The sequence below is a fragment of the Anabrus simplex genome, chromosome 6 (assembly GCF_040414725.1).
Source record: "Anabrus simplex isolate iqAnaSimp1 chromosome 6, ASM4041472v1, whole genome shotgun sequence".
Lineage (NCBI taxonomy): Eukaryota > Metazoa > Arthropoda > Insecta > Orthoptera > Tettigoniidae > Anabrus > Anabrus simplex.
Genome location: NC_090270.1, coordinates 317369635 through 317393249, shown reverse-complemented (window position 1 = coordinate 317393249; position 23615 = coordinate 317369635). Strand labels below are relative to the sequence as shown.

Here is a 23615-nt window from a genome sequence, read left to right as displayed (position 1 = left end):
ACCCGGGAACCTCTGACTAGAAGGCCTCAATGCTGACCGTTTATCCAAGGAGTCGGACAATATCAAGAAGGATTATTTGCAAATTAGTGAACTCCCTTTAAAAATTGGCAGTAATTCATCCCTTGAAACCAGCTATAGCTATAAAGATGTTGGTCAAAATAATAATAGTAACGGTATTATTATTATTATTATTATTATTATTATTATTATTATTATTATTATTATTATTATTATTATTATTATTATTATCAACATCATAGCAATGTTGTTTAGCAGATGAATTTGCTTTCTTCTTCCGCCAGAATCTTTTCATCTTCTCGCTGTGTTTTTTCTTTCCTTCTTCTGTCCATGTAGTAGTGGTTCTCATCTTGGATTACGAGCAAAATGATGTTTGTTTACTAACGGTCTAAACCTAGGCCTGGCTCATATAATTTCACCTCTTATGCTGAATTCGTTGCAGGTCATTTTCAATTTTGACTATCCAATTATTCTCGACTTTTAGTGAGGAGGTATTGTAACCTTTCCAAGGCATCTGTACATAAACCAGTTACCATTGTTCATAAATATGACGTTAGAATGGAGCACCATCGGTGAGCTTCGAACTCAGCCCGGTTTGTCGAAGCCTCACCCTCCCCTACTGGAATAGTTCGCTAGCCGAGTCGGTATCGCATTTTCGGGTCTGTGGACTGTCCGATGGGGCGGTAAGTCCTTTAGTAATAGTCTCTATAGTAGGGGGGAAAGTTAATTATGAGAGGAATACCATTTCATTACTAATGAGAAGAAAGACAATATCTTGTATAATAAATTTTTACTTATACTAGTGAAACACATTATTTACATGGGTATGCCATACAAACACCTTACATATATTAACTTGGGTGATCTTAACGTTTAAATGTTCGGTAGTCCTTTCTACACTTCATTATACGTTTAAATATTCAGAATTAAGAAGGCGCTCCCTCTCGAACTATTACACTACCGGTACCTCAGACTTAGAGAGGCATTTTCTCTCTAATTATTTCACTTTACACTTACACTAATCACTTTACACACACATCTATTCAACATAGGCATACCCAGCTGTAATTCTGTTTGTTTGTCGAAAATTAATATATTCAACTTGCATCAAATTATGATATAAGTTTGCTAGTATCGTATGAATTGAAATAGGCAATTTACACTCCCAATCCCTTGAAAGTCGCGTTACAACAGTACTTTAAGTTATACGTTGCCAAATATGCAGTATGACAAACACGCCCATTTCATTAGGATTTTTATCAACACATATATCAGGACATTATTTACACAACGATGTTACCTATGGACAAGCATTTAGCGACTTCAATACCAGACATCATAAACAAAGTATTATAGCACTACCTGCAACGAATGGACAAGAATATATACACTTCATATACACATAATGGGCCGCAGGTGGTCTTATTTCACCTGCCGCTTGTGACAGGAGGCTTTACTGTCTCCTGCGATGAACTCAGGACCTCCTGAGACGGGGTATATCTGACCTGGAATTCCCTATACGCTGTGGATAATTAAAGAAATAAATTGGAGGGGTCCTTCATTTAATGCTCATTTGGAATCTCTGCGATGTTGGCTCTATTTAAATTAGCACACATAATCTTTGTATCGAAAGGAAAGGAAACTCGCCACTTGTGTCTGTTCTATTTCACTGAAGAAACGCCTTCACTCCCCCGTTTAAAGGGGCTCATAAAACTCCCGCTGGGAGCTACCCGTGCCACACTTTCAAAGAGCAGTCCACTAGCCTTCTCGGGCAATGACTTCACGGCAAATAATCTATTCACTTCTTTCAATACTGGCCATAAATGGCATCACACAAATCACGGCCCTATATCCGGCCTAATCAACATATTCACATCGCGATATGCACCTCGCGTGTCTTAATGACAGATTCCAAGGGAACTTCACATTTCTTTTCGCAATATATATTATGGCTACAGCCTGTTCAGCCATTTCATTTCCTCTCGGTACATCGACCACGATGCAGATCTAATGATGATCTCCTGCCATCAGGGTCCAAGTTAACTTGCACATTCGCGAACTAATTAGCGATGTAAGATATATACCCCAATCTCATGCTCCATTCGTTGTTCCAGCAGTTTTAATTTCTAGTAAGGAGGATTTCCTAAGAGCTTGTGAAGTACAAAAAAAAATAATCAGTTACTGAGATGTCTTTGAGGAATCCTATTGGCTGTAGAAAGATGATAACTGGAGTCGTTTACGTAAAATATTTAAGCCCTTTTACTTGACAGTACTTCACACATAATTAATCTGAGGTCCTTAAATTTACGTCATGCATTATCAAACCCTTGTAAAAAAAATGGAAGTAAAATATGGTCGTTCCCAAACCATGAAGAAGTATTCCATAAAAGACCCAAATAAATGAAATTATAATTATTATCCCTCTGAAATGGCGTGCTTGCAGTCTACGTTATATGTAAGTGAAAAATTTACATATTTACAATGGGACACGACCTTCAAAGATATAAATACTTGGAAATGTACTCAGCCTTCTGGATACCACGTTCACAGCTTTACAGGGAGGCACTCCATGGATTTAAACTGCTTGCATCACGCCATCGGTGATGTGAAGACCCATGATGACTTCCTGGCAGGTCACGAACATGACGGCTTGATCTGGTATGACGTTCTTGACGTTCTCTGCTACACCAGGCGAAGACAGCTATGCGTCTGGTTCTCTCTAATATGCAGGCAAAATTCTGGCATTCAGATGGGCGTCGGCGTTCACTCCGGCGTTCACGTAGACATGTAAATGAGGGGAAATTATCTCAAGTGAATACGTTAGTTTATCACACACCACAATTTGAACATATGGTTGGATTTGCTCAATAGCACGAGCATTCCAACCTAATGTCGGTAATGTCCCAGAAGCCCGACATTAATCCCTTCTCATTTATCTATTCTTCTCGTAGGCAGCGATTATAGGCCCAGAAATTTCACTAGTTTCCCTAAAAACGACAGTGGTTAGGCCACTAATGTATTAGCATTCTCGTATTCATGACACTAGTTCAGGCCTGTTCTAATGCACTTAGCCGTAAGTCGAGCTCTCAACTGTACTGCGGGTTATTTTAACGTGGCGCTGTCCTCAATTAGGTCTAACTGAGCTGTTCACTGACTTTCTTGGTAATTCATATTGATATCAAGCACGTACGCTCCACCCACTTCGCTAAGTACGTCACTATATATGTTAACTGAGCCGTATTAACTTAGACACATAGGAGGCTTGATGTACGACCTTTTCTACACACGGGTATCAGTTATTACGGTTTCGTACCGTTCCTATTTATTAATTTGCGGCACACTGTACACGCTAACATCTCACTCAGAGGGTGATTATTTCCACATACTCACAGAATTTAATGAATCACTGTATTACACTACTCAAATTACAAGATTATTTCTTCACAAACGACTCACTCACAAGCCACGACGAAATACTACCGTACTGGCATCACAATAAGAACGCACTGGTTGGTTTCTCCTTCTCAGCTCATGAATATATAGGCGCGCTACGCTAGAGACCCGAATGGTGAGGGTGGGGGAAAAAATGCAATCCTTTCTCACACATTGGTCCGTTAATACGCAACGTACAGTAACGAACAGGATATCAAAATGTAGCTCTTGTATTCCCATCTCCACTGAGTGACTGTTATTAAAATAACTTCGTAGGTTCTGAAGCAATCTTAAAAGCGTCCTTTAGTTTTCTGGCGGTGAATGATGACGAGCACAGGGGATTCCTTGTGTTCCCTGGCACGGCTAGAGTCCAACATCTGTTAGTCATTAAGACGCGCCCTTGTTTACAGCGCAGTTATCTCTCTGTCAGTTAAGTAGAGCACTTCTCGGTCTCATAATTATGCGTAAAATTCCCTGATTCAAAGGAATGTTTGCGCTTAATTATCCAGTGGGTATTTTGTGATTTATAAAAATTAACAGAAATAAAACAGCTGAACGCGATAAGTTGGTAGTGGTGGATGAGCGAGGAAAACACGGTATAATGTTAGTTTTCACGTTGGACCTACTCTCTGGGCTCAGTTAGTGACCTAGATTCTTTGTCACGTGATAACGCGTATGGTTTCATCTCGCTCGTGGTGGGAGTGAGAGAGTTTCGAGTACAAGCGCTCTTGCACCGCCTTGCTGCTAATTACCAGCAACTAGAGCTGGGTCGCGCGACTCTGGATATTGCAACTCGAGTCCTGGAGCGGGCAGAAAAATTCTGACTTGGGCAGTTTTTATCGTAGAATGACGCGGAAAACGGCATATTTCATCTCCTGGATATCATGACATACTATAGGTGACGTTGTGAACGGTCACAGTATAATAAAAATATCGTTTTAGCGAGTCTTTCATTTATCTTTGTTTGAATATGGCCATAAGATTTCAGTCATCTTTTTCTAATAGTATCTGATATTTTGTCATAAGTCTGCTATAATTGAGGAGAATTCCTTTTCGGCCACACTCCTTCTATGCATACTTAGCCAAAGATTTTTCTAAGGATTTTCCCTTCTTGTTTTTCTGAAGTTTTAGCTAATGATCTGTCTCGAGTGATTATGATTTCTAATGCGTGTAATGCTTCAGGTTTAATTACAGTATTAGAGTGTTTTTATTCAATGTTCAGAGATACTGATTTGTTGTTGTACCTGTTCCACGTGATTCTATAGGTATTTTTTATTTAGAAATTCCCTCTCTGTTTGCTGCACGATTTAATCCGGTTGGTTGGATGATTTACCCTAAGTACTTGAAATGATTTACCTGAGTGATTTTGCCAAACTGAATTACTAGCGTGTTTTTGTCTAATTATCGAGGAGATTATTATATGTATCGGGGTTTCTCGTATGAGAGTTGGAGTCCAGTTTTAGGTTTTCCGGGGACTGAATTGCTCCTTCTCTATTTTTGGATAGAAATACTAGATCACCTGCGAAGGCCAAACATTTGATGCGAGTTTTATCTTTAACTAGCTTGCCGATATTTATCGCTTTTCCTAGGTTCCGACTACTTTCTCTAGCACAATATTGAATAGATAGTAATGGCTTATCCCTGTCTGTCTTAATATCAAAAGGTTCAGAAATTTCACATAAGAACTTAACTTTTGAGGTGGTGTTAGTCAGTGTCTGTCTGATCACATTTCTTGCTTTCTCATCTACTCTAGCCAAAGGCCGTAGCCGTGTTGAAACACCGGATCCCGTGAGATCTCCGAAGTTAAGCAACATTGAGCGTGGTCAAGATTTGGATGGGTCGCCACGCGCTGTTGGTGAGGGGTAAGGGAATGGAGGAGCGGAAAGGAACTGGCCACCCTACCGTACATAAACTCCGGAGGTTCGGATCTGCCTTCGGGCAGAATACACCCTTACCTTACCAACTACTCTAAACTCTTTCAGAACATAAAGAAATATTTTTCTATCTAAAGAATCGTAAGCCTGCTCTAAATCTATATAAACTGTCACAGTTAGTTCGGTTTTACGTACAGAGGTGTGAAAACTATTAGACACAATATTAATTTTTGAACATTTCAATTGTCACATTACCTATTACTTTTCTGCTCATAAAATATTTTTGTGCTGCAGTGGATCTCTTTTACGTGTTACTTGTTGCCTATTTAAAGTAAATTATATAATCCAAGTTACATCTTCATTTAATTACGTCAGTAACGATATTGTGGTCAGTAGACGCTTCTATCAATATTAAATTCGAATGTTGAGGATTTCTTAATTTCTCTTTTGAATGTAATTAGATAAAATGGAATTACATGAAGTGACTGTGTGATATTTTACTTTATTCGAACGCTGGTATAATTCGCTGTGCTTTGTACAATTAACTATCCAAACTCTTGGAAACTGATGTTGTAAGATTAGCAACAGATCAAACATAATTACTTAATCTCAATATAATATTTCCAAGGAAACATCAATACAGTATTCTACAAAGTTTAGCAAGTTGGGTGGATATTTTACTGTAAGGGAGGGTGTTCCTTGGAACAAATTAGAAAGGCAAGTGAGGGAAAAAACTAAAATTAAGGCAATTTCACTTTTTATCTTCTCGTTTGGGTCTAATAATTGTGACAACTCTCTATTTGTAAGGTGGTTTTGAGATTAAAATTTGTTTTACGTATGATCTTCCTTTTCTAAAACCTGTCTGATTTTCACCTATTAAGCGGTTTGTTTGCTTCTCAAGTCTTGTCTGTAGTTCTTTGGTAAGAATTTTGTAGGCCACTGGTAACAGTAATATCCCCCTGTAGTTACTGTCATCAGTGTAATTCCCTTTCTTATGCAAGGGCCATATTAAGGCATACTTCCACTCATCAGGAACTTTCTGAAATACAGGTATCTTCAATAATGGTGTGAATTTTCTCAGCTAGGCTATCGCCACCTATTTTCGCTGATCCCAGGGAAATAATTACCCTGGACGGCACACTGATTCATTGTTATTATTATTATTATTATTATTATTATTATTATTATTATTATTATTATTATTATTATTATTATTATTATTATCAGAGTGCACTCATTCTGTCCAAACATCAGCTCTTGTAGGAAGACTGATTTACGGGAGAATAGTCAAAGGTTAAACAGCACAATGCGATCCTATTTCTTTGTCTAAGATGCATATCGATGACCGAAAAAGTCGTAGAATCTGACCTGAATTTCTGTGAAGTGTCGTATTGCTGCACGATAATGCCGCACCATACTCAGCCAGCGACACATGATTTACTACGGCTTTGTAATTTAGATAGCCTTGCAGATAATAGCCTCTATTCCGTTGGAAAACCATTTCCGTTCGACAGAACACGTGGTTCAAATGAAAATAATAATCTGCCAAAAAAGATTTTCTGCGGTAAACAGCAGGATGGGAATGGAAAGGTTGAGAGAAAAAAGCTCCGTTAGTATGATATACTGAAACAGAACACAAGTCACTGCAAGCTGGAGTGTGTTGAACTTGAACACTTAGCAAGCAAGAGCTCTGAGTTGCGACGCGAAGTTAATATTCAAGCCGAATCACTTGAAACAGAACGCCTGCAGAAGTATGACGAAAAGTTGGATGCAATTAAACTAGATTCAGGCAACAGTTTCTCAGCACGTACAGTGCAGAGAACATTCTTCAATGTGTGGTTGTCAGTATCTCTTCAAACCAAAGACTGGGTTCATCAGTCACGCCTGAGCATACCGAAAGAACTGGAACAGTAATGTAGAGAAGTAATTACCGTGGCAAGATACGGCGAACAATTTTGTAATTTGTAAAGTCCGTTCACATTGTAATCCATACAGCAATACAGCAGGTTTACTCAGCCTGAGGTGGCTACAACCAGCTCTACAGCAGCGGTAACACAGATGTCCCTGCACTAGTATGGCAGGGGGTTTAGCCGGCAGCTTGTCCGTCAACGCCGTCAAGTGGCTATGCATACTTTCCAGACGTTATAAATAGCGAAACGAACATGCCATTTGTCCCCATCGGATAATAATTGAGATGTACTGGACCATTCTGTCCTGATCTGGCTGTGGTTCATACCTATATGATTGGTCTACTGACTAAGAACCTAAGTAAAAGAGAACTAGGAACCGACGATGAAATCCAGTGAGTAGTTACATATTAAAGTCAGTTTTTTAACATTCAAATGTTTTTAATTGGTACACATTTTTTAAACATTTAGACTATCCACTTAATTATAAATGGAAATTATAGTCATATTTCACAAGTAGTACGTGTTTCGACCAATGCTGGATCATTCTCAGCTATTTGATATTGTGGTAGATACCTTAAAATTTAAAAAAAATGATCACATACGACAGAACGATATGAGACGAGAATAGAAGAAAAGCACTTAAAAATATGCACAGTCTTTCATTTGTCCGAAGTATTTCTTCTGAATCGTGAAAACCAGTAGCAAACGGTTTAGATTTAGTAATGCAATTAAGTTCCTCTACCCTTGGGCGAGCCCATCGTTTTATTTTTTAGAACTATCTCGAGAATAGCATTTTGTTGAGAAATTAATTTACATAGCCAAAAATTTTACAGGATGTGAATCGCATCACTTATATCTATACTTTATTGAAACATAGGACACTGAAACATGCACTCACCACATTGACGAAGTCCTGGAAGGTGATGGCCGATGTCTTCCTCTCATGGGCTCTCTCCAGCAGGATTTCCCGCTTGTGGGCGTCGACCTCGGCGACGAACTCCGGCTTGTTGAGTACTTCCAGAAAGTCATCCCAAGGGATCTCACCAAACCCCTCGGGGTCATACTGGAACAAAGAGAGAAAAAACAATTGTTTAGTCCATGTTAATATTCCTTCAGTTGATATAAAAAGGAGAAAATTCAAAGGAAAGCTGCTCGATTTCTTCTGGGTGTTTTCCGTCAAAGGAGTAGCGTTACAAAGAAATGTTGCAAAGTTTGGGCTGAGCAGACTTGGGAGAAAGGAGACGAGCTGCTCGATTAAGTGGTTTGTTCCGAGCTGTCAGTGGAGAGATAGCGTGGAATGACATTAGTAGACGAATACATTTGAGTGGTGGCTTTAAAAGTAGGAATGATCACATCATGAAGATAAAGCTGGAATTCAAGAGGACAAATTGGGGCAAATATTCGTTAATAGGAAGGGGAGTTAGGGATTCAATAAATTTCCTATTTCTTTGCAATCATTTAAGAAAAGGCTCGAAAAACAACATATAAGGAATCTGCCACCTGGGCGACTGCCCTAAATGCAGGTCAGTAGTGAGTGATTGATTAATTGATTGATAACATCCAAAACGAGTAATAATAATTTTGTCCCCTTAATGCCTTCTTTATGGGAATCCATTAACGTCCCAGGAACCAACGACACAGAGTTGTGGTATTTAAATATCCAGAAATGTCACCGACCTTAGCCGAGGTCGAACCTGCTACTTAGAGCACAGAAGGACGATAGTTATGTGGGTGTGCTACTGATTTTTCAGATGCTTTCATTTCAGTACTGGATTCATGCTCATTTTATGACTCTGTCTTAAATACGGAAGTCTGAACGTTTATGAATCGTAATCATTATTAACGCAGGACTGGTAGCTAGTAAGAAGCTACGTACAGCGCCTGGACATTTACAAAATGCTTGAGAGATACTTTGAATAATAATAATAATAATAATAATAATAATAATAATAATAATAATAATAATAATAATAATAATAATAATAATAATAATAATAATAATATTATTAATAATAATAATAATAATAATAATAATATTAATAATAATAATAATAATAATAATAATAATAATAATAATAATAATAAAAAACTCCCTCCAATTGCAGTAAATACGCTGTCCGAATTTTGCTCCACAGATATACCTGAACGTGCACAAACGAAACGACGCCGAGTTGTGGTATATAAACTCCCTCGAGTGCCAACAGCGTTACCTGGGATCAAATCTCCCGCCATGGATACACAAAGGCAACGACTAACTTCGAGTTATGATGTATATTACTGGTAATAATGTATGCTATTATGTTTGCCCCCCATTAATCACTCCCGAAGGTTCTCGAGTTGGAGGTGTAGGCTGCTGACCACGGGGTCTTGGCTCAGTCTGGCATTAGTTCCACATTTACCAGGACCTTCCACCTCACATCTCTTGGTCAATTCTTGCTCTCATTCGAGCCCAAGGGTACTAGAATTGTGAGGTCTAGGGAGCTTTCATTTTCCGTGCCTCCATTCTTCGAAACGTCGTACCTCTTCGAATGGCGGTTTTAGGAGAAATATTTTGGATGGGCCCAAACTTAAAGTCACTCCCATGCTCAATTTTGTAGAAATTTGAAAGCAGTATTTTCAAAATGTCAATAACGTGTTCGCATTATCAGACTATTAAACATGAACACAATGAGTCAAATCGTTTAGATACCACGCATTACCGATTTTTAAGAATATATATATATATTTTACAAGTTGCTTTACGTCGCACCGTCATAGACAAGTTTTATGGCGTCTACGGGGCAGGAAAGGGTTAGAAGTGAGAAGAAGGCGGCTGTGGCATTAATTATGGTACAGCCCCAGCATTTGCCCGGTGTGAAAATGGGAAACCACAAAAAACCATCTTCAGGGCTGTAACAGTGGGATTCGAACCCCCTCTATCTCCCGAATACTGGATACTGACCGCACTTAAGTGATTGCAGCTATCGAGCTCGGTGAAAATATAAAAACGAAAAGATGGTATTGTGTTATAAACATACAACTTTATTTCGAAATAAAGTATTACACATATAATCAATCAATCAATCAATCAATCAATCAATCAATCAATCAATCAATCAATCAATCAATCAATCAATCAATCAATCAATCAATCAATCAATCAATCAATCAATCAATCAATCAATCAATCAATCAATCAATCAATCACCACTGATTTGCATTTATGGCAGTCACTAGATGACAGATTCCCTACTGTTGTTCGTCCTAGTCTTTTCTTAAATCATTGCAAAGAATTTAGTAATTTATTGAACATCTCCTTTGGTAAATTATTCCAATCCCTAATTCCCCTTCCCATAAATGAACATTTGCCCCAATTTGTCCCCTTGAATTCCATCTTTATCTTAATATTTGTTATCTTTCTTACTTCAAAACCACCACTCAAACGTATTCATGTACTAATGTCATTCCGCTGACAACTCGAAACATACCACCTAGTCGAGAAGCTAGTCTCCTTTCTCTCAAGTCTTTCAAGCCCAAACTTTGCATAATTTTAGTAACGCTACTCTTTTGTCGACCAGGCGAGTTGGTCGTGCGGTTAGGGGCGCGCAACTGTAAGCTTGCATCCGGGAGATAATGGGTTCGATTCCCACTGTCGGCAGCCCTGAAGATGGTTTTCCGTAGTTTCCCACTTTCACACCAAGCAAATGCTGGGGCTGTACCTTAATTAAGGCCACGATCAGTTCCTTCCAACGTCTAGGCCTTTCCTCTCCCATCGTCGCCATAAGATCTATCTGTGTCGGTGCGACTTTAAAAAAAATTGTAAGAAAAACTCGTTTGTCAGCAATCACCCAGAAAAAATCGAGCTGCTTTCGTTTGGATTTTTTTCTAGTTCTTGAATCCAGTAATCCTGGTGATGGTCCCACATATTGAATGGCGAATTGAAGTCAGTCTATGAGGCGTACTCATCAATGATGGCCTTTGGTTCATACATGTAGTGGTAGCTTCTCTGTCTGTCGGTCTGTCTGTCTGTCTGTCTGTCTGTCTGTCTGTCTGTCTGTCTGTTGATATCACTATTAGGTTGCTAAGCATTCGCCGGTCACAGTATTTCTCAGACATATTTTGATACGTTTATTCGTTGAAAAATATTTGAATTCATGTATACATCTGAAGAAGGATCAGCAGAAGAAATGACGTATATTTCCATAGTATATCTGTAGTCTTTATCTGTATTCTGGGAAAATTTCCTAATCATTTCCTGCTGAATATTATTTATCGCGAAAAATGTGAAATTACGTTGCTAATTTTCATCTTTCTAGTTTCTATCGCTCTTAAGTTTCTTCTAAAGTTTTCTTCGAAATGTGAAAATCTCCGGAGTTTACTGTGGGCCCGGGCCTTCCCAGCTCACCTGCTGAAAGCGCCACTGACCTCTTCCTTTTATCCTCTTCATTAGTGTTAATTCCAACTTCATATTTAAGTGGTTAGGAGGTTGACCGGCCATCTCGGGGACTTTAACTTTCATTGGTTAATACCTCTGGCTCAGGTGTTGGGTGTTTGTGCTACCTTTACCATTGCAAATATTCATCTTAGGTTTTACCCTCAGGGCGTCAACTTAAAAACCTACACCAGGCCTCTCTGTAAGTCACACGGCATTATGCCCTCCAGTCCCGTACTTTCTACGTTTAAGTGTCTAGTATGCAGTAGTGATGAACGTGTTACCTGATAGCTGGTTTACGAAGGAGCGCTACAATCTATATATATAACATTGGATGTTGGTATATTTGACATTAATAGTCCCAAAAACTACTGGACCGATTTCGCTGGAATTTTCACAATTTGTTCTTATTTCATCTGAAAGGGATTATGAAGTGGTTTGAACGAAATCGGTAAGGTAGTTTTATTATTATGAGTAATTTTATGTAATTTTATTAAATTGCAAAGCCGCACCAAGATTGGATCGACTTGACGGACAGATTGTCGCTAGGCGACAGCAGCTTACGTTATACCATGATAGTCCACTAAATGAAATGGCGTATGGTTTTTAGTGCCGGGAGTGCCCGAGGACATGTTCGGCTCGTCACGTGCAGGTCTTGTGATTTGACGCTCGTCGGCGACCTGCACGTCGTGATGAGGATAATATTTGCTGTATATAGAAGGATGAAAACACGCCGCATTGACTTACAAAGTAGCTTTCTTGATAGGAGGTGCATTCTTATGCCTATTATTTTGAAATAGCATTCCAACATGCCGTGGTCGAGATGTACTTTCATGTCATAGTACCAACATTGATAGGTCTGCCCATTTTGAAGAATGTAGATGTGTATTAGACGTGTAAAATATTTAAGAAACTTTAAAAAATATAGAATATCAACAATGGAATGACAAGAGTTATCACACCCTCCTAACGTAGAGCAACTGGGGATTCCTAACGAGCAAAGGCGAGTCTATGTAATCTACAGGTCTATAGGTGGGTATGTAGGTATGTATGTATTGCATCTCCTCCTATACCACTCGAGCGATTTCAACCAAACTTGGTACACTTATGACTTAGTATCAGGAAAAAAACTCGTCTTAAAGGGGGGCCTTGGGGGACGAGTTAAAAAAAAAAGAATCGAAAATAGTGTTGAATTCATTGTTTTCGGGGTCGCTGGGATAAATAGTGACACTCCGAAATTTAAAGTCCAATTTCAGTCCCCTTGGGGGGGGGGAGCGAGGTGGAGTGAGAAATAATAATAATAATAATAAGAAGAAGAAGAAGAAGAAGAAGAAGAATAGAATATAAAATAGAGCCGAATTCATCTTCAGGTTGGCTGAGATGAATAGTGATACTCCGGAATTTGTTGAAGTCCAAGTTCATCACCCTTTGGGGTGGTAGGGACGAGGGGGGAATGATATATAAAAAATAATCGGTAATAGTGCCAAATCCACAATTTTCGGGGTCGCTGAAATGTATAGTGACGCTCCGAATTTTTAAAGTCCATATTCAGCATTTAAAGATAAGAATTTCCTAGTGTTCCCTATTGAAGTGAGTTCAGCGACCTTGGGGGGGGGGGTGGAGGTGAGTGAAACATAAAATTAATCGAATATAGTGTCGAATCCATACTTTTCGGGATGGCTGAAATGAATAGTGACACTCCGGATGTCGTTTACGTCCAAGTTGAGCCCCAGTAAGCAGGGTTGTCAGAAGGGGTGAAGAAAAGAAAATGTGCAAATGACCGAGATTTTGGGTGTTTGTATGCATGTTCCAGCATAGGTGTCAACTAAACTTGGTACAATACTAAATTTATTTAATAAATTCACACAATGTGTAAAAAATACTGCAGGGGCAAGACACCCCTAGAAGCCCTAGGGAAGGGGGCGAAATATAATTATAACTAAAAACGACCGATATTAGTGTTGAATCCATAGTTTTCTGGATTACGGGAGAGATTTCAGCCAAACTGGGTACATTCATGACTTGCTATCGTGAGACAAACTGCGAGGAGGTATGGTAGACCTGGCACGCTAGGGGTGGGGTGGGAAGGGCTGAGATGTAAAAATTATCGAAAATAGTGTAGAGTAGTGAGACGAATGTTGATACTCCGGGCGTCGTTCAGTGTATGTTTCTTTCAGCATAGCCCTCATACAAAATTGGTACACATATGATTTACTATCTGAAAAAAAATACTATTGGGTAAAACACCAGTAGCACTCCTCGTGGAGGTGGTGAAATATAAAAATAAACGAAAATGACTGACATTAATGTTTACGAGTTCACTAAGTTGAACTGTGACACTCTGGATGGATAAGTCATACTTCACAGCAATTGGTATGGAGGTTGAGAAAGGGCGAAAATGAATGTAAAAATAAGCGTCAAAAATTTAATAATAATAGAAAATAACCGATATTAATGCCGAATTCATTGTTGTGACTCCCTGAATATCGTTTAAGTCGACGTTCAGCCTCCATTGGGACGGTGCACTGAAAGGGGTTTTGTAGTGTATAGTCTAAAATGACCGAGATTAGTGTTGAATCCACTGCGTTTGGGGTCTTCAAGTCTGATTGGTGAGAGTCTCAATGACAGTTGAAATCGTGTAGATCATATCTATACCGTGACTGATAAATACATTTAAGTTATCACTTATTATCTTTTTGAAAGGATCAAATACTTCCCAATCAATTCGAGCTTCCTCATGGATAAAATTTTACCCAAAAATGAAATCATTTAAAACTTGAAATCAAACACATCTAAATAACTCTAAAACTATATAATAGATGGTAAAAATCCATATTCCAGAAAGGAATTCTATAAAAATTCACTTTAACATAACTAACCGGTGATACTAATCTTAAAAGTAAACATCCTAAACCAACCGAGCTACGCCGGGTAGTCAGCTAGTATAGTATAGAGTTCAATTCGGAAAATATATTTTTTCGAGAGGAGAGGTGAAAAGAAAAGATAAGATAACGTAATAAAGGAGGAGGATTAGTAGATAAGAGAAGATTAAAAGAAAATGGGAAAGGATAGTTAGGAAAATAAAGGAGGGGTAGTTTAGAGTGGGTTAGGAGGATGGATTATTGGAGGTAGAAAACGGGTAGGAACTGCGTAAGGCATGGGAAATTGAATTCGTGTTTGGAAATTTAGCATTTTTGAGAAGAAGGATTAGGAAGTCGAAAAGAATATTGGGTTTATCAGATATGTCGTTTAAATTGAAATTAGGGTTGAAGTATTGGTCAAGGTGAATAAAACGATTTTCAGTAGTTTTCAGAAGGGGACGTTTGTTAATGATTTTAAGTATTTTTATGTCTTTTTCAATATTGGTGAAATTATGTTTGGAGTCTCGTATGCGTTGTCTTATAACAGAGAATCTGTTGTATTTAATGGCGTTGATGTGTTCAGAGTATCTGATATTAAATTTGCGTCCAGTTTGACTGATGTACGAGGAGCTGGAGTTGTTACATTTGAATCTGTATACTCCAGATTTAGAAAAAGCACTAGATTTATTTTGTGATTTAGAGTTGTGTAATATATCAAAAGGCCCCCTGGTCGCCAACCCACGCTTCCAAGTTAAGAGCCCTGGGGCTTTCATGTTATTGTATAAGCTTCACAGAAATTGTGAAAGTATGTGATGGAGAGTTAAAAAAGGTTAACTGTGAGATGTAGCTCGTGGGGGAAGATTTTATATAACAATGTAAGGTAGTATTTAGAATTTATGGGACATGCATGTGGACTCCCGGGCGGATGAAAGCCTCGATACGGCCTGTATATCACGAAGGAAGTTCTCTGAATAACTGGAAATGATATAACGGTTCAGTTTTTGGAAGCTTGAGATGTCGGATTTGTTTCTAAGGAAACGTATAATCTCATTATTGTCACAAAAACGTATTAATATATGAGAAAGTGGCAGCTTCTCATACATGCGGCACATAGTAGTCACTGATCATTGAGCGTGATGCACCATCTCCAGGACTGAGGTAGAAACATTACTACGGTATTTGATATCCTTAAAGGAAAAAAGTGTCCAGAACAGAATGCGAGGGCGGAAGTTTCACAGCCCAATTCAACAATCCTCCGGAAGGAAACAATATAATATACGAGAGAAACTGAGTTCTATTTTCTTACGACCCTATTCCTTAGTGTAATATACCTATAATTTTAAGTTCTGGTAGGAAATAATGGAATTTTGAGAAGCCTTCATTCTGCTCCATAATCGCAACACATTCGGTGCACAGTCAACAATAAGACACGACAGAAACATACTATTGTTGAACAGGTCGCTTACTGTGCAGTCCGCATTCAGTTCATATAAGGAGGATACGAAACGTTGTCGCTATTCCCCGTTCACCCAGCACGCGTCCGTAAGGATTCCGGGGGCGATCAAGCGTGCTGACTCTCTGGATGGTTGCCACGGGTGATGGCGGGGAGGGGCCATCACTACGGGGAAGCCTGCTGCGATCGCAGTTGGTACTACCCCACTGTAGTTGTTAATATCGCCGGGGTGACAGTCGAACTCGACACGAGGTACTGCTCCTCAGAACAGGGGTTTGCTCTGTTTGGGGATTCAGTCCCGAGTGTCGGAAACGACTGAAACTTCGGGGATATTAACAAATACGCGGGATGAGGTGCGCGTCCGAAAGGATTCCGGGGGCGACAAAGCGCATCGACTTACTGGATGGTCGCCACGGGTGATGGCGGGGAGGAGCCATCACCTCTACGAAAGCTTCTTGCGTTAGGTCAAGGAGGCATGGTGGAGAAGTTCTACCCACTATCTCACAAGAAAGAAGAAACGTGCGGTGAATCGCCAAATGACGCATGTTCAGATGATGTGAAGAGTTTCAATTGTAAAATGTTTGTATCAATGGATGGTAATAAAATCTATGTATAGATAATTTTGTATATCCCTATGATATTCGCTAAATAAAATTCATCATCACTGTTCTTAACTGCAGTATTTTTTAATATTCAATCAAATAAAGAAGGCTAAATGTATTTACACTGATGGGTTATTGAAAAGCTCACAACCATAGTGTTAACGGGAGATAAGATAATACACACCTCCCATATTTTCGGAAATCATAGAGCCGGGAGATGGTATTGATTATTTTAATCTTAGTTTTCGATACATGCAGTTTACAAAAATGGTTATAGTATAATTGAAAAACGTGCACTAAAGGCACAAATAAACAATAACCTGTCCGGAAATATGATGAATAAAAATTTAATACAAGTATTTGTGAGTAATTTTGAAGTTGAACAGAAAGAATAATGGCCTGAAAAGTGTGTTAGAAATATTATTGTAAGAAATGGAACTTCTCGGACATGCTATCGAGGAAACATGGCACCCGCCCCAAAGCGGTCAGCACAGTAGTTATCCTCAGTCCCTCCATATGTCCGACTCCTGAAATGAATATTAATGTTGACTCTCGAAAGAAAAACACCAAAAAAACCGTGCAGAACTATTACGATAAAATTATTATATGCTATAGCTATAATCTAAGTACCTAACTGTTCTACTCTTCAACGGAGTTATATTTTCTAGTATATACATATAAATGAATGTTTGTTTGTATGTCACAAATGGACTCAGAACCTACTAGACCGAAATGTCACAATGTTTTCTTGTTACTCTTGGGAGGGTTTAGGAATTCATTTGAACGAAATCCAATGAGTAATTTTATGTAATTAATTTAATTGCAAACCCGCACCAAGATCGGATCGACTTGATCGACAGACTGTCGCCAGGCGACAGCAGTTTACGCTAAATGAAATGAAATGGCGTTATGGCACTTAGTGCCGGGAGTGTCCGAAGACACATTTGGCTCGCCAGGTGCAGGTCTTATGATTTGGCTCCCGTAGGCGACCTGCGCGTCGTGATGAGGATGAAATGATGATGACGACAACACATACACCCAGCTCCAGTACCAGCGAAATTAACCAATGATGGTTAAAACTCTCGACCCTGCCGGGTATCGAACACGAGACCCCTGTGATCAAATGGCTAATCATTTAAGCAATGGAGCCGGACAGTTTTGCGCTATATCATGATAGTCCAGTGAGAAATGCTGTACATAGGAGGATGGGAACACGCCACCAAGCTTTATAAAATACATTTCTTGCTAGGAGGATCATAACCGTGCCTGTTATTTGGAAATAGCAACCCAATATGCGGCGATGGAGATGTACTGTACTTTCATATCATAAGACCAACTTTGATAGGTCTGCCCAGTTTGAAGAATATAGCTGCGTATTAGATGTGAAAAAGTGAGGGTAATAATAATAACTTCGTGTGGCTATTTCTAGCCGAGTGCAGCTCTTGTAAGGCAGACCCTCCGATGAGGGTGGGCGGCATCTGCCATGTGTAGGTAATTGCGTGTTATTGTGGTGGAGGATATTGTTATGTGTGGTGTGTGAGTTGCAGGGATGTTGAGGACATCACAAACACCCAGCCTCGAGCCACTGGAATTAACCAATTAAGGTTAAAATCCCCGACCCGGCCGGTAATCGAACCCGGGCCCTTCTGAACCGAAGGCCAGTACGCTGACCATTCAGCCAACGAGTCGGACAAAAAGTGAGGGTAATTGTAGCCTATCTCAAAACTGAAGGTCACAGGCGTGAAAATTAGTACTTGGAATCTCCGTTAAAAAACGAAAGATGTATTCTTTTGTTTTATGAAAATCCACTTAAGGGGGTGCGTGAAAAGAAGTGAAAAAGAAGTTGAATTCTTTTTATGAGGATACGTATATCTCAAAATATGAAGATGTTATAGACGCGAAAATTGGTACTGGAATCTCCTTTGAAAATAAAGACACACGCATATTCTTTTTTTCGAAAGATCCACTTAAGGAATGGGGGGAGGGATGTGAAGAAAATGAGGAATGAGTTGAATTATTTTTATGGGGAAACTTATAAAACAGATGTTACAGACATGGAAATTGTTATTTGGAATTTCCTAAAAGAATGTATTATTTTTCTACTTGAGAGTGGGCTGTTTCTCATATGGACAGTTCCATGGCACAAGATCCAATGCCACACGCGGTTTTCAAAAAGTTACTGGGGTAAATGAGCCTCACTTTTCCGGTAAGTTTTGTGCCGTAGGAAGTTTCAGAAAATCTCTTAGTGCAGTAGCGAGGAATGATTACTTTTATTAAAGTACGAAATCCACGCGAGCAAAGCCGCGGGAAACAGCTAGTGGGTTATATTTTGTATGCGAAACGTTCTGTAACAGGGTGCATTTGTAAATACGCCAAGGAAGCAGAAAACAAAGTTCAATAACTTATCGATTAGCTAATTAATTAGAATTAAACAGAATGAAATTTATTTCAGTTCGGAGACAGCCGAATATTGAGTCGTCGTAATGCAGACTGACAGTTGTTAGTGAATTACTCGTAAAGTTGATTGTCGAGTGAGAATATAATTTCAAGCCATGCTATATCTCGTTTGTGAAACTAAAAGGATACTTCGAGTTTCCACTGCCTGAGGCAGTGATACCCCTGTGAAAATCAGTTATTAGGCATCCCTTTCATTACTAGTGCCTGCGGGACACTAATAAGGAGAAAGTAAGGCGCCTGCAGGCCACCTGCTGTTATTAGTGTTCAGAGAGGATGAAATAAAATATTCAATCGTCGGACTATGTACTCTCACTTAGTATTTACCTGATTACTTCCACATACAATTGTTGATGGGCGCCAGCTACAAATAAATGTAACGACAATAGAATGAGAATCTTGAATATCTCTAAGGTGTGAGGTAATAAGCTTACTTCGTCAGCGTAACATATAGGTTCTTGACGTTTGGTTTCCCAATTAAAATATGAGGTTATCTGATGTACCATTGACATAAAACAATTAACTGTATTTGATACTAAACAAAATATATTCTTTATATGTATAATTTAAGTGGCGAGGTTTGCTGCGATAATTTAGACGATAACACAAAATTCTTAAATTACAATTGAAAGAAACTCTAGGCGTTAAATTTGAAATCCTCTTCACCGGACGTTTAAAAGTTGTACAAGAAATTTATCCCTCACTGTTTCACTTGACTGTACCTTGAAATTTGAGTGTTATTACGACGTATTCCTTTGAATTGGTATCAGAAGTAGGTATCTCAAACCTAATTTGGTGAAGATTCACAAACGAGTTATAGTTGTAATTATATTCTCACTTGACAATCAATTTTACAAGTAAATCACTGATAACTGTTAGTCTGCATTACGACAACTCAGTATTCGGCTGTCACCGAACTGACACAAGAAATCGACCAACAGATACATGAAACACTCTCCGAACATTTAATCCATTTGGTCACTGACGACTATGTATCCATGTCACTGTTCTATCTTCAACTGACTGACTGACCAACTGTGGCCTCACCGAGGAGTTAGCCGTGCGCTTAGGGTCGCGCAGCTGTGAGATTGCATCCCGGAGATAGTGGGTTCTAACCCCAGTGCCGGCAGCCTTGAAGATGGTTTTCTGTGGTTTCCCATTTTCACACCAGTCAAATGCTGTGGCTGTATCTTAATTAAGGCCAAGGCCGCTTCCTTCCTACTCCTAGGCCTTGCCTATTCCATCGTCGCCATAAGACCTATCAGTCAAGGGCGCCCATACCCGGGGGCAAGATGGGCCCGCGGCCCCCCTCTAGCTCTCAGGGAAAGGCAAAAATCTAGTGTAGTCACGTGTTTTCCTTTCAAGAAAATGATTTAAAACTCAGTATTACGTAAAAGCGGTAGTACCGTCCCCCACTAACAGGCAGGAGTAACCGCGGGTTATTCTACTGGAGAATACAAATTGCCATTTATCCTCCAAAATATTAAAATTACTACGTACCCCCAGGTCTGGGCCCCCCTCTAGAAACTGTCATATGGGCGCCCATGCTATCTGTGTTGTTGCGACGTAAAGCAAAATATATATTTAAAAAACTGTGGCCTCACTCTCACTCTCCAAGTCCATCCATCGACCAAGGCTCCATCCATCTGACTGCAACACTTCATGGCAAACCTCTCCTTCCAACTGACTTGCCGCCATAGGATACTCCTCTATATATAGACACTAGTTGTCATATGGTATAACACCCATGTTATCACTTAAACAGCCCATGATGTCACTCCCACCCAGCTCTCAACTGTTACAGGCTGTAATGAAAAAGCCTCAGGCAAACTAGGAACTCCCTAAATTATCTCATGCTGCTAAATGCATACAATGACAGAGCGATGACTCGACAGTTATTGTAACAGTATTGCACCATAGAGAAGTATCACAAATAATATATCCATATCCGATATTAGGCAGCAAGTCTCACTCTATGTTATTTTAATGGTAACATAAGCACACACATATAAACATAATAAATTAAATATAATGTAGCAAACGATAATTAGTCAATACATAGCGAAATCAGATTATAGAATTGAATCAAATCATAATACAGTAATAGTTACAATAACACTAATAACAACAATAATAATAATGCAAAGAAAATAATAAAAAAATAACACAGATAAAAGCTTGTAACGGGAACTGAACCGTTACAACACGTACAGACATTCCACTCTATCAAAGAGTTGCTTGTATGTGAACGATACATTAGCTCTTAATTGCAACTCTGTTGTTCGGCAAAGTACGTGTACAGAAGGCAGACGGCTATTTGAAAACTTGTGACCAAACAGTCTGCAAGATTCGGCGGCAATCCGATCTGATTCTCCACAGATTAATATTATGTCTGTGTATCCACCGTTGCTGAATACACCAGTCATTGTCGATATGTTGATAGCAACTATAGTACTGCTGTGCGAAATACCATCCTGCTACTATGCATTCGAAAACGAGGTTTACTAACACAAGGGGACGCATTAGACGGATAGTGCTGAGGAACATGCAATGAGCGCCAGTACGATTTTTATCTCTTCGTATTCTGACGTAATCTGCCTGAAGCAATGATACCCTTGTGAAAATCAGTTCTTAAACACCCGTTTCATCACTATTGCCTGCGGGACACTAATAAGTAGAATGTACGGCGCCTGCAGGCCACCTGGTATTATTAGTGTTCAGAGAGGATGGTGCCCAGTTGTAATTCCTCCGAAAAGAATAATCACCATCACCACTCATTACCCATTCCCGGCCTTCTATCATTTTCGGTGAAGAGATAACTAGCAACTACAGTAATTAATGTATAGGGATGACGTGACGTTGATGCCAGTCGTAAAATTAACCACCAAAATCGACGCTCGTGCCATGTAGCAGTTATTTACTTTCGAAACAGTAGATTCCAATCCACCGTAGACCGTTCAATATTTCAAATCCACACTAGGAAGATATGTATTTTAATTGAGGCCAAGTCAGCCACCTTTCCAATCCAAGCCTTATCCATCCGAATGCCCCTAAAACTTGGAACTTACGAGTTAGTACAATGCTGAACCACAAGAAAATATGAACTATGAAGCATATGCAAAATGATGAGGAATTACGAGAAGTTAGAAACTGCTATCTGATATTGTGAAAATATATTCCAGTCGGTCAAAAAGGAATCTATATATTAAAATAAGAGTTTCTCTGTACATTGCTCAAAATTAAAAAAGAATTGTATTTCTGTATCAGACGTGTCCACAGTAACAAGAAAATGCACTTTTTAATTTTCCGTTATTTCTGCCTGTCTGTCTGTCTGTCTGTCGGTATGTATGCATGCATGCATGTACGGGCATCACGAGGAAGTGGCTGAAGAGAATTTAATGAAAACCGGTATGTAAAGTTGGCGAATGAGCCACTACAATCTAGGCTATAAATCATTTTATTCACACTGAGTGAAATGGTAGTTTAGGGGAAGGCTTAAAAATTTAATTCTCAAATATTTGTTATTAGCGGTCCTATCAATAAATACTACGTGACGAAAGTTACATAGAATTTAATTTCCTATCATTTTGACCGTTCCGAATATAATAACAGATATATTCATGAATTTGTATTATTGTCGCTAAGTCCATTACAATGCCGAGCCACGAACAAATCGGCAAACATAATTTAATGAACATCGACATGTAGAGTCTGGAAATAAGAATGTATAGTTTAAGCTATGCATAATTTTATTCAGCCTGGATGAAATGGTAGCTTAAGGGAAGGCGCCTACCATGTAATTTTTAAAGTACCACATAACAAACGTTATAGAGAATACAGATTCCGATGATTTATGTCTTATTCAGTATTACAGTACGAATTATGATAAGTGTACCGGGCGGTACACCTCCACGCCGCTTATTTAAAATTTGCGCCAATTGAAACTCCTCTGCTGGAGGAAGTCTGAACTTTATCTACGGTATTAATTTTCAAGTTTCTCAGAAGATGTCACTACTGGGAAATGTTGTAGTTTCTGAACTGGGTCGTTTTCGACGCATTTTTGTTTCCCTATTGTAAGAAGTGTGAACTTTCTCTTCTAGAGGACACTACTGAAGATCAACAATAGTGAACCTTAGTGCGAAGTGAAAGAACTGTTTTTTGGAGAAATTTTTATTTCAAAAGTTGTTTCTTGTTAAATTTCTTTCTGTTATTGTTTAAGTTGACTGTATACCCCTTTCTTTCCCCTTGTTTTGTATTTAGCCAATCCCGAATTTTTAAAATTAATTTCTAACTAATCAGGTGTATCTTCTCCAAAGGGGATAGGTTGCTGTACCCTAGCCAATAAAGTGATTGTGGGCGGGTGTTTTCTTCCCTGAAACGCCTCGAACTTTCCGCGAGAGTATATAAACTGCTGATTTTGGGGTCTCTGGGCCACTTCTGTTCCATCTTTCAGTGTGTAAAGTACTTAGCAGGGGGCGGGAAGCGCCTCTTTCTTCGGGCAGCAGTTCAACAATAAGGTAATGGCCGTATAATAACTTATTTTCTTGCTAGCTCAGCAGTTTAGCTCTCGGGGCGGGTCCGAAGCGTTTCCACCATGTAA

The 23615-nt window shown here is 39.2% G+C and overlaps 1 long non-coding RNA gene across 1 annotated transcript in view; it reads right to left on the bottom strand.

Annotated features, from left to right (window-relative positions):
* Window positions 1-8164: 8164 nt before the first annotated feature.
* The window catches only part of LOC137501234 (uncharacterized), a 399562-nt gene continuing 384111 nt past the window's right edge, over window positions 8165-23615 (bottom strand). Inside the window, exon 3 of the long non-coding RNA XR_011018440.1 lies at window positions 8165-8297. This is a non-coding gene — a long non-coding RNA (uncharacterized lncRNA). The remainder of the gene's footprint in view (window positions 8298-23615) is intronic.